This window comes from Sorex fumeus, unplaced genomic scaffold (genome assembly GCF_029834395.1).
Source record: "Sorex fumeus unplaced genomic scaffold, SorFum_2.1 ptg000034l, whole genome shotgun sequence".
Lineage (NCBI taxonomy): Eukaryota > Metazoa > Chordata > Mammalia > Eulipotyphla > Soricidae > Sorex > Sorex fumeus.
In genome coordinates, this window is record NW_026606091.1 from 33,052,289 (window position 1) to 33,065,604 (window position 13,316).

The following is a 13,316-nucleotide window of genomic DNA, read 5'->3' on the forward strand; positions in this document are numbered from 1 at the left end:
TTTTCCCCCACTTACCCAGTGGCTTGGGCATCTTTCCATGTGGGCAAATACAGCTCCACTGCTTTCATGTAGCACCATTAATCAGATCGTTCAGGCATATTTTCATGCTGCAATTAGCTTGTTTCAACGTCTTTGCCATTGTTAAAAGTCCTGCATTGGTGGAGAAAACTAAAAACACACCAATTACAGAAGTATGAATAGGAGTTACTGGGGGCCAGAGTAGTAGGCATCCATGGCTACCTTGGGCCTGAAGGATAGATAGGGAAGGGACTGGTGTTCTTCTGCAAGAAGGGAAACCAGGAAGAGCTACCAGATAAAGAGTAGCACATAGCTAGGAGGGAGAGGTACATAGCCAACACCATTCCCAGCCCAGCAACCCTGCAGGGAGCAATTCCCAGAAGGAAGCAGGCCTCTGACCTCTAACCCCTGACCCCCACCTGCCCTCATTGGCCAAACCGGCTGTGAACTAGAGGTGATGTTGTCCCTGCTGTCAGTCTTACAGTAGAGCAAGGTGGGAGAGACTCAGATGCAAAGAAAGACTTGCTGCTCCAAGTACAACCTGGAACCGTGCCATTGGTCCCTGAGAGACTGGTACCTTGGGCCAATGACTCTGGTGCATGCCATTTCTGAAGCCTGGATCCTGCACATTGGTCTCCGTACCACCTCATGTACCTGTGTCCCTAGAGTCTTGCTATTTAGGAGTCCTCCTCTGGCATTTGTTCTTACTGATCCCTGAGTTGCTCTGGGTCCTCTGAGGACCCAATACCAAGATGGTTTTTGTTTCTGGAAGGAATGCTGTGTAGGCTTAAGGGAGCAAGGAGGAGGGAATGGGAAGAGAAGAGACCCTGATGCAGGCCCTGGAAGGAAGGGTGGGAATTGCTGCAGCCAGCGGGGCTATTCTGGGGAAGGCTTGGCTAGCTCCAGTGGTAGTTCCTGAGCAAAGGTGGCTGGCTGCAGTATCCTGAACCAGACAGACAGGCTCTGGTACCCCCGCATGGTTCGTCGCCAACTGGGAGAAGTCAGGGGTAGTGGAGCCTCAGGAAACACCTACAAAAGTAGGAAACAGCAGCTGGAGGCTCTCGGCCAAGCTGTGCTCCTCACAGCTTGTGGGTTCTTTTGAAGGGTGGTGAATCCTCATCACCAAAATAATCCCTGTAGGACCAGCACTGATTGCTGGCCTTCCATGTGCTACTGTTGTGTGTTATGTGACAGGAGCGTGACCTGTTATATGAGAAGGACCCAACCTTTGACTTCCAGAAAAAATCCACACAGCTGCCAAACTCAGTGGTCAGTGAGTTTCCATTGTCATTTCAAAGGAAGTCATTGTCTTGGATCACTGACAACTTCATTGAAGAACCTGGTTGGGCAGAGGGACTGGATGCAATCTGGGCAGCTCTAGGTAAAGGAGTGGAAGTAATTGGAAAGAGGAAGACAAGAAGAACAGAAGCTGGTGCAACGAATTGAAAACGGATAAGGAGGGCTGGAAATAAAATAGAACCTAAAGGACATTTATCTACTTTTATGGGCCGAACTCTTTTTCCTAACAAGATAATAATATGTGTCATAATAAGCTCCAGTGTGGGCTCTTGAAGATCAAGAACCCCACAATCACACACTGCATGTCAAAATAGGGAATCAATTCATGGAAGAAATTAGTAGAATGAAAATTAAACAACTGCAGAATCTCACTCATCAGAAAAAGATAGAGTAAGGTTTATGGTTTGTTGAATATTCCTTTAGAGTTTTTCCTTTGCATATATTAAATTAACATATCTTACCAAAATAGCATCATGTTCTCTGCACAGGTGTACAATTTGCCTTTCTTAACTTAATGCATCGCAAGCACATTTGTCTGTTAAGCACCAAAAAAATGAGTGCTGTTCTGGCAAAGGACACCCTGATATATTCATGTAGGTCTGTGTAATACTTTATTTAAAATATCCTATTAGTGAATGAGCATCTGGGTCATTTTCATCCTTTCATTTTTATATTCAGCAATATAATAAACTTCCTGTATTCTTATCTCTCCAGCACTTGGTAATTTATTGAATAAATTCCTAGATGTGAATTTGCAGAATAGGAAGGCTCTGATTAGGAACACTTCTAATAATGTTGTCTGCATGCTGGAGCAATAGCACGGTGAGTAGGGCGTTTGCCTTGCACGCAGCCAACATGGGCGGACCCGAGTTCAATTCCTCTGCCCCTCTCGGAGAGCCCGGCAAGCTACCGAGAGTATCTCGCCCGCACGGCAAAGCCTGGCAAGCTACCCGTGACATATTCAATATGCCAAACACAGTAACAAGTCTCAAAATGGAGACGTTACTGGGTCCGCTTGAGCAAATCAATGAACAACAGGAGGACCGTGACCATGACATGCTCTTCAAAAGGTTACACCAGCTTACATTCTTACCAACAGTATGTGAGTCCCTTTTCTTTACATCGTTGCCAACCCTGGATTAATAATGTTTTTAATATTTGCCAATATGATAGTGAAAATATACTTCTAAGTAAGTTCATTTTGCATACCTTACAAATAGAGAAGTTGAGCCTATTTAGTGTGGGTGAGGTGCACACACCACTGTGTTCAAGGTTAACTCCTGGCTCTGTGCTCAGGGGTCACTCCTGGTGGAACTGAGGGAACCATAGGCAATGCTGGGGATTGAATCCAAGTCAACTTTGTGCAAGTTGTATCCTGACTACTGTACTATCTCCCTGGCCTTGAGTTGAGTCTAATTCGATACACTTATAGACTATTCTACTTCCTTTAAGGGAAGAAGCCTATTCAAACCATTTGGCCATTTTAATTTCTGTTTATTGTTTTAATTTCTTTTTCTTTTTACTTTTCTTATTAAGAATGTTAATTTTATTTTATTATTTTATTATTATTATTTCCCCCTTTTTATTGATTCACCATGAGATACAGTTACAAAGCTTTCATCTTTGCGCTTCGGTCATACAATCATCAAACACCCATCCCTTCACCAGTGCACATTTTCCACCACCATAATCCCCAGTATTCCCCGGGACTCCCCTCCCCCATTTCAACCCTCCCCCTTCCTATGTGGCAGACAATTTCCCCCATACTCTCTCTCTACATTGGTTACATTTGATATTTTGACACTAGTCCCACCACCACTCAAACCTGCCGAAAGGCAGTGCTAGAAGATCTGTTTTGTATTGCTCGTTATGGATAGAATATAATGTCCAGGAAATTCTGTGTCATTCTCTTCCGGGAGCTTTAGTTTATAATCTCTGGGTTTTGGCCGTTGATGAGATTACGTGGTGCCAGGGGCAGTTTGTGGATGTGACTGCCAAGCTACTGGAAAACTGGACACCTTGGGGGGAAAAGGCCCAGTCCTGATCCAAGCGGGCTTGGAGATCTCAGTCACGGGTTCCCACCTACCTCCATGCCACCGGCCCTAACTGCATCCTTCAATCTCTTTTGAGATTTATGGGTCTCTGAAAAAATGAGCTTATATAGCTGCCTTGTAGGTGGTTTGTGGGAGTGGCTCCCACATACCTAACTTTTGGCTGTTAATTTTCTTGGTAATCTTGGCCCTAAGTTTTGGGGTCTGGCCAAAGGCACATCAGTAATTTTGGGATATCTAGAAGTCTGAAGGCACCTTCAGGCTGCTGATGCACTCGCCCCACAGTTACAGATTGATCTGCTGGCAGCACCATACCAACTTGTTGTTTTAATTTCTGTATTGATTCATAAACTAGATAAATGTCATCTGCAAATACATCTTTTTAATCTCCTTTATGTCCTTTATGTCTCTTGAGTTTTTATTTTTTGTATGTCAACTGATTTTTGTAGTCAAATTTATAAATCTTCTCCATAATAGTTTAGTTTGCTTTTTTATTTAATACTTTCATCACTTTTTCAAAAAGAATTTTGACATTTTTAGATAATTTGAGATTTATTTTGGTCTTAGGTGTGAGGTTGGAATTTAACTTAATGTTTCCCAAATGGTTTTAGTTGTCTTAATCAATGATTCAACTGACCATCTTATTCTCACAAAGGTTTGAGTTACCATATCCACCATATTTCATACTAAGTCTAAGTGGAATGCAGTGACCTCTTTGAATGGAGCTAATGCAACAAATCAGAAGCACTATCTAGAGAAATTTGTTGGTCAAATAACCGAGGCGATGAGATAAGTTGGTGTAGTCAGTGAAAGAATTAGCCCCCAGGGGGGGGTAAACTCTAAATAATAGTGGTGAATCTTTTATTGAAACAATGAATCTAATCAAAGCAGATAGAGTGTTAACTAGAATTCATCTGCCTCACAGGGACGGGGAGGGGTGGGGGGTGGGGTTTTATTGGGGTTCTTCATGGTAAAAAATAAGTATTGGTAAAGGGAAATGTGTTTGATATTTGCATGACTGAGACATAAACCTGAAAGCTTTGTAACCTTTCCCACAGTGATTCAATAAATAAATAAATAAAATTAAAAAAAAAAAAGAATTAGCCCCCAAACTAACAGCAAACCCAAAGCAAAAACAAGGCACTCAACTCCTGAAGAGATCTAAACAGAATTAAGGTTCCAGCTGGATTTCCCCTCTATGGATGCCCATTAGTCATTACTAATATCATGTAAATATCTTACTCTGGGCATGGACCATATTTTTAGAGCTTTATCTCTCTTCACAAATTACTGTCTTCCTAATCCCCCATGCTGCTGGTCTAAGGGCCATGCTTCCAATAGTGAGATGCTGAAATCTTCCGTTTGCCTGTGGGGCAGCACTTGCTCCCCTTCTTGGTGCCCAGAGATGCTGTCTGTGTAGCTCCCTTTACACAATCTTCCCAACAATACTTCAATACTATCACTTCCTTTGGCACAGGGAAGCAGATTGAGTCCAGAGAGCAAGTGACTTGCCTGAGGCCACACTACTTGGGCAGTCTGGTTGGGCTGATGTTTGGCTCAAACAACTGGGCTTTGGGGTTCTGCCCTTCAACCCCTTTAAGCTCAGCTGTCTTTTGATCTCCCACTTGCAGCCTGCCTGTGGTGGGAAAGCCTGAACTAGGCTCGCAAAGATCTGAACTCACAAGGTCTCTCTACCATTTGTAGTTTGTGTGATTTAATTTTATTTGTTTTTGCTGCTATTGTTGTTGGGTGGGGGAGGGGGGTCATACCTGACAATGCTCAAGGATTACTCCTGACTCAGCACTTGGGAATTACTCCTAGTTGTGCTCCAGGGCGGGGAGGGGGGGGGCGGGGGAGGGCGGGGAGGGACCATATGAGATGCCGGGACAGAAAAAAGGTTTGCCCACCATGCAAGGCAAATGTCTTACCTGTGAGAGATAGAGAAGCAAAGGCAGTGTCATGACATACTCATAAGGAAGCCAGAAGAAGCTAGGCCTAGGTTTCAGTTCCAGAATTCCTGGAATTGAGCATAGATACCTGGAATTGGGTCATGATTTCCTGGAAGTGAGATAGCCATGGTGAGGTCAACTAAGGGTTACCAATCAGATGCAGGTAGGGAAGCCCCCACTATACAACCCTTATGTAACTTTTAGGCAACCCTTACGTAACTCCAACCTATAACCTAACAGTTAAGTACAAATAGTGGAACCCCTCAGACTGTGGCCAAAAGGTGGTCCACAGAAATTCCCTGTTATATAATGTTATGCTATAAAAGCCCCTCATTTTGGAGACTCGGGGCCAGTTAGTCCAAGAAGGCTGCCACTGTTTCGGTGAGCCGGACAAGGGCCCTAGCTCGAGCTAACCAATAAAGACCCTTTGCTTATTGCATTGCGACTTGTATTCATGTGATTCCTCTGGGAAGATCTCGGCCCAGTTTAATACCTGCTGTACTATCTCTCTGGCCCTAGTTCGTGTGGCTTTAGCTTAAGTTCTTTTACCACCTCCATGCCTGTGTCTCCTCATCTGTCTACCAGGCAAAGTTGTCATGAGGATGAAATAGGCAGGTAGGTGAGCAATAAAACCGTGCGGATTCTGATATGTCTAAGTGCCGTGCAGTATATGACATCTTTGATCGATTTTGTTGGGCCTTTTCATGTCCTCTACGCCCTGGCTCCTTGCCTCGCCTCTCAGGGGAGCCTCTGCTGGGACACATTCCAGTTTGGCAAACTCAGCCAGGACATCATGAGCTGTGCACCTTGTCTCCTTCCTAATCTGACCGCAGATCTTAACTATGTTGTGTGTTTGGAGGGCAGCCAGAAGACACAGCTCCAGGCCTTTCCCTTTGTACCTGTCTTCTGGCACCCGCAGTGGACTGAGCTGTGTATGGAATCCCCTTCCACCAGTCTGATTAGTCATCAGAATTAAACTGTGCTGGGTGGGAGCTGCTTTGCACAGACCCGGACTTGAGGGAAGCTGTGCATAGATGGCCCCTGTCCCCCAGAGAGATTGAAATAAGCACTGACTAGGTTATCACAGAGCGAGTTAAAGGGAGCATGTGTCTGATACCCTCTCCAGGATCTGTGGCCCGACTTCCTTCTGTGTCATGAGGAAACTGAGCCAGGTTTGAACTGCCTAACTTTTTTTTTGCATGTATCACTGTATCACTGTCATCCTGTTGTTCATCGATTTCCTTGAGCAGGTACCAGTAACGTCTCCATTCATCCTAGCCCTGAGATTTTAGAAAGTACCACATTCGAGGCTCTTTCGGGGCCAGGGGAATGAGACCCATTATTGTTACTGGTTTTTTGTATATTGAATATGCCATGGGGAGTTTGCCAGACTCTGCCATGCGGGCAGGATACTTTCGGTAGCCTGCGGGGTTCTTCAGAGTAAGAGATAGATAATAAGAGAGGAGCTGGGTTTTATAGTCTCTGGGTCTTGGCCGTTGATGAGATTACACACGGCTCTGGGGGCAGTTAGTGGGTATAACGCCTACCTACTGGAAGATGGGCGATCTGAGTGGAGGAGGCCCAGTCCCGATCCGAGCAGGCTTGGAGATCTCAGCCCCGGGTCCCACATGCCTGAGGTTCGTCCAAACGTGTGGAGAATGGTCTCAACATGACTGTGTCTGGTTCCAGAGGTCTTCAGCTGCAGGGGCTCTACTCAGGGCCGGGAGGGGAAACTCAACTCGCCCCCCTCCAAGGGGCCCCAGTGAGGACAGTCAGGTGCGGGGGCAGGAGAATCTGCGCTGTTCTCTTCCCGCAGTTGGGTTTTATTCGCGTATAGCCTCTTTAAAATTGAGGCTTTTTCTTCTTCTTTTTTTTTCTTTTTGGTACACACCTAGCGATGCTCAGGGGTTACTCCTGGCTCTGCATTCAGAAATTAGTACTGGCATGCTCAGGGGTCTATTTGTAGTGCCAGGGATTGAACCTGAGTTGGCCGTGTGCAAGACAAAGGCCCTACCTGCTATCCTATCACTCCAGGCCCAAGAATTGGGACAACTTAATGAAAAACAAACAAATAAACAGAACTGAAAAAAAAAAAGGAAAAATAACCCCACTCTTCCAAACCCCTCTTTAAGCCTAGCTTCCTACATAGTTAAAAAGAAAAAAATACAGCTCCCACATTCTGTCCTTCGATCAGAGATTCACAACTGTTCTTTTCTCAAAACTGATCTTCAGCAGAGGAATTCTAGATTAACCTAAAATAAATGATATCAGATTTTTAATACCATTAACATTCAGGTACCTGCACAAACATTTTCTCATTGAAAGATTTCTAAATCTCTAACCTAGATAAGGTTTTGCTATTACCAGCTCTATAGCATCCTGCAGTTCTTCAAAACACTTCTCACAACTTAGGTATGTTCTCTCTCTCTCTCTCTCTCTCCTTCTCTTTCTCTCCTTGTTTTGTTTATTTGTTTGTTTCTTTGCTGTTGTTTTATGGTTTGGGGGCCACAGCTGGTTGATGTTCATGGCTAATGGCTCAGGGATTCATTTTCGTGGTGCTCCAGGAACCATATGTGGTTCTGAGGATTGGACCCAGGGTCAGCTACATGCAAGGCAACCACCTTAACCCTTCTATTACTTCTCCGCCCCCAAGCTCTCTTTGTAATATCTGTCCTGTTTTGCTCATAGCATCATGGTGCCAAACATGTATGTCCAGTCTAGAGTCTCTCCTTGACTAAACTCCAGCCAGGTACCTCTGGCTCTTTTCTCAGCTGGGCCTCAAACTTGGCATTTTCGCACCAGTAACTTTATCTTTGTTCTTTGGGTCACGGGCAGTGGTGCTAAGGACTTGCTCCTGGCTCTGAGCTCAAGGGTAAGACCTGGTGGTGCTCAGAGAACCATATGGGGTGCCGGGGATCAAACCCAGGTCAGTAGCATGTAAGGCAAACCCTACCAGATATACTATCACTCTGATCCCCAACAAAGTTCCTTTCTAGAAGTTGTCACATTTAGCATGTCATAAAAATAAATTTAAATTTAGTAACAAAAATAAATTCTGAATTTTAGTGTATTATCCCGTCCTTTGCTATTACTCCAAGTGTGATCCACAGATCAGCCATAGAGACATTACTTAGAAATTGTTAAAATGATTCTCTAAAGCTACTGATACAAAATCTGCATTTTAAGCAAGACGATCCAGGTGGCCCTCCAGGCACATCAACTCACTTATTCCACACATTAATCCACAGTCACAGCAATCAATTAGAAGTTTGCAGGATTTCTTAAGAAAACTATATTCTATAGCAGGTGTTGGTAAACTTTTATATAAAAGGCCTGACAATAAACAGGGCTTTAAAAACTAGTCAGTGGTTACAGCTATTCAATTCTCGGGAGCAAGCAAGCAGCCAGAGATAATATATAAACTAATGGGTGTGGCTGTAGGCCAACAAACCTTTATCAAACCTGAATTAGCACAGCGGTAGGGCGTTTGCCTTGCACGTAGCCAACATGGATGACCCGAGTTCGATTCCTCCGCCCCTCTCGGAGAGCCCGGCAAGCTACCGAGAGTATCTGGCCCGCACGGCAGAGCCTGGCAAGCTCCCCGTGATGTATTCGATATGCCAAACACAGTAACAACAAAGTCTCCAATGGAGACATTACTGGGCCCGCTCAAGCAAATCGACGAACAACAACGGGAGGGCCTTTACCTTACCTTACCTTTAACTTTATCTAGTCACATTCATCCTCACATGAAAGCTTTAAACAAGTATTAACAGCTCAGGGCTGCATTGCTAAGAAACCACTTCAGGGCCTGCTGAAAGAGCTCAAGGTTATCCAAAGAATAGACACCTGACTACCCTTCACATCTTTTCCACTCAAAAAGACTATTACAAATCTTCTGTGGCATGTCCAAGTATTTCCTACAAACCAGGTGTGTCATTCTAAAATAACTGAAATGACATTTTCTAAAATGTCATCGTCAGAGGAATAGAAATTCAGGTCTCTAGTATCTGGGAAGACGCAATGCTCATTTTCAAGATTTCCAGTTACAGACACAGCTGGCCTGATCAGCTTTGTGCCCACCAATCCTCTTTACCACTCTGTGTAGTTTTCACCCTGCACTCTCACCCTGGCCCTCCTTGGAGCAGTCACCTCTGTATAAATCAAAGTTGAACTTGCTCCCACTGGACCTACTGTAATCCTGTATTACTGATCAAAATCAACATCAAAATCCTTATCACTTCAACCATGTTGAGTTTATCTCATTACACTTGCTCATGCTATAATGTGCCCCAGCCCCTAGCCAGGTGGCTATCACAGAGTAGAGGCTCAGTAAAAATTTCTTGAATGAGAAAATGTTGATTAGAATGATTTATGTGGGCCTTGGGCGATGACTCATGTGGTTGAACATAACGTCTAGCATGAGCAAAGCCCTGAGTTCCGTCCCTGGCTCCATATAGGCCCCCTAGTTCCCCCACTCGTGCTGAGCACCGCTAGGGGTGGTCATGCTGCAGCAAATCTGACTACCTTCAGGTTTGGTGACAGCAAGTAAGAACGTCACACTGACCACCAGATATCTTCATTATTACAGCTCTTTATAGCACACATAGGTACATCTTGGCAGACTGATTCTCTACTGAAATCAGCAACAGCAGGAGTGGCTCTAGCAGCAGATACTTAACTACAGCAATCCCCCCCCCAAACGCTGATAGCAACCCCAAACACTAATTGTACACAGTGAGATGAGCTTATTCATAACCCCTCTCCTTGGGTGTTTCTTCTAGCTGATTGGTTATATTCTATGCATATGAGGGTCTGTGAAACCAACTAATCGGATTGCGAATTCCTTATGTAACCAAAGATTTGTGGCATAGCCAATCAGGATAAATATGTAAATGAAAGACCAATGAATGGTTTTGATTCATCTGTTTCCTTCCTCCTCATTTCCTGCCTGTCAGTTCGTCCCACTAGAAATTAAGTAAGGTAAGGTAAAGGTAAAGGCCCTCCCGTTGATCGTTGATTTGCTCGAGCGGGCCCAGTAACGTCTCCATTGGAGACTTTGTTGTTACTGTGTCTGGCATATCGAGTACCTCACGGGTAGCTTGCCAGGCTCTGCCGTGCGGGCGAGATACTCTCGGTAGCTTGCCGGGCTCTCCGAGAGGGGCAGAGGAATCGAACTCGGGTCGGCCATGTTGGCCGCTTGTAAGGCGAATGCCCTACCGCTGTGCTATCGCTCCAGAAATTAAGTAAGATATCGCTCCAGAAATTAAGTAAGATAAAATAATTTGTTCCACTTATCTACTGCTAGGTAATGAGCCATCCCAAAGTTTCATGGCATAAAAATAATCATCACGTTTTTAGGATAAGGAACAAAAAAATATTTGGGGTCACAGCTAAGATTATTTGAACATCTGGGGTGACAGAATGGTGGGGGTGAAGATACTTTCCAGGTGGCTTTTCACATAACCTTTGGATGCCTAGACTGATGGGGTATGTGGAAGGAAAGGTAGTTGGGCTCAACTGTTGGCTGCAGAGCCTGTATTTGCCCCTCTGTCACAGAGGTACCATGATTGTTAGATTTCTTCCTGACATTTCAAGACTGCAATAATACTGATCCTATGAACAAATACCAATATATATATATTTTTATAAGCAGCTTGAGAAGCCACAGACCTCCACTTTCACTGCATTCTATGTGTTGAAATAATGGAAGCTTGCCTGATTCAAGGTAAGAAAGTATGTAAGACTTTCCAGGCTTTGTTTTAAAAGCATCCCACAATCAGAAGCATATGGGGGGATTCCCTTACAATGAATTCCTTGTGTCAGTGAGGTCTAGATTTGGGTGCATAGGACAGAAACTCCATAGAAACAGTGATGTAAGGAACTTAAGAGACAGCTCAGCACATAGCCTTGCAAGTTTGATCCCTGGCACTCCACATGGACCCACAAGCACCATCAGGAATGACTCCTGAGTGCAGAGTCACAAGTAACCCTTGAGCATCACCAGTGTGACCCAAAACCAAACCAAACAAAATCAAAACAAACAAACATAAAAACCCAGTGATTTAATACAGAGATCAGTTTACGCCTCTCAAATAACAAAGCCCGGAAAGAGGTCATGTGGAAGGTTCACTGACCACACGTAGGGGGATCTGGGCTCCTTTTGCCATGTTTCTCCATGTGTAGTGCATGGCTTTTTCCTCATGATTAAAGATGGATGCTTTTGCTCAAACTTTCATAGACACACCCAGCCAGCAGAAAGAAGGATGGTTTCTTTAAGGGCATTACTCAAAAGACTTGCAAGATGCCGCAACTTATTTGGTTTATTGGCTGCAAATCTAGTCACATGACCATGCATTATAAGGGAGGCTGAGAAATCTCGTCTTTATTCTGGAAGACCATGTATCCGAGAAACAAATCTATAAGTAAATAGAAAATTAAGGAATTCTATTGTTCAGTGAGAGGAGAATGGATGGATACTGGCAAACATACGACAGTTTCTGTCTTGTCTTCTATTTTTATTTTTCTTTGTTGTTTGGTTTTTACACATGGTGCTGAAATTTTTCCTGGCTCTGTGTTCAGGGAGGTGATGGGGATTGAACCTGGGTTGGTTGCATAATAGGCCTTACCCACGTACTAGCTCTCTGACCCCAATCCTCCTTTCTCTCTTGTATTTTTAGTTCTGCTGTTAACTGTGGATCCAGATAATACTCTGCCTTGTTCCAATTCCCCTGAAGGAGGAAGGAGGGTGCTACAATTAAATAAGGAAGTCTAAAGTGTTAAACAGATAAACTTGCTGACTTGCTATGATTTCAGAGTGGAAAATGGTGGCACCACCCATCCTCCTTTGGACTTTCCTGGGTGGTTTCCTAGGGTTTCTGGATGTTTAACTCCAAATTCAATGATTACTGAAGCCCTTCCAGCAAGGAGACTGGACAAAGAGTTTGTGTTGCTGCATTCGGAAGGAAATTCTCCTGTGCTACTCACTTTGAGCCCTCTGGTAGTTACCTCAGGAGTTCAAATATACACGAGTGAGTGGGTGTGGGACACAGAGTCCAAAAGCCTTTGAGCATTATCCCTGTGTCTGAGTGCCGGTGTCATGAAATGTCCACAACTCATGCTCTATATCCCTTTAATTCTTTTTGTTACAAGGTCATGGGGTGAAATGAATGCGATCCGCTGTGCCAAATGAGGGTAGTGTTAAAGATTGAGCTGGGTTCCCCTAACCACACGGTTAAGTCATATATAGTGAAGTTCTAATCATGGGTACCTGTGAGTGCGGTCTTTTGGGGTTGTCCTAGAATTAACGCAAGGTCATTAGAGAAGGCCCCAATCCTATAGAACTAACCAGTGTCCATAGAGGCAGAGTAGAAGGGCAGCAGAGACACACCAGGTGGCAACTGAAGATTTCAATGATGTATCACTAAATCAATGGTACCAAGAGTTGCCAAGAACAGCAGAAAGTATGAGAAAGGTAGAGAGCCGATTCAGATTCTCCCTTAGTGAAGAGAGAGAGACAGAGAGAGAGACAGACACACAGATACACAGATACACAAAGAGCTTGGGCCCCTAGCTGAACTACTTGACTTCTAATCTCCGCAGTGGGAGGGAACCCAGTTCTGTCGTTTTCAGATGTTTGGTGTATGGTCCTGTGTCATTACCGTCCTCATAAACTAAAAGAGAAGTGTTTTAATGTGTCACCTTGGCTAGGCTTGACTGCATCAGACATTAACCTTGCTGTTACAATCTGTAGACGCTAAAGAAGGGGGATTATCTGGGTGGGGCTGATCCAGCCATTTAAAGTCCTGGAGAGCAGAAGAGAGATTGCCCTACAAAACCTATCCTTCCTGTGGGATGGCTGCATCACTTGCTGCAGTGTTATCCTGCTTTCTCATAGCCTGCCCTACACACCATGAGGGACAGGTTTAACCAGCCCTCATCATTTTGAAAATCACTTTCTTATAATGAATCTCTTAATCTATCCCTGATTCATTGCTTC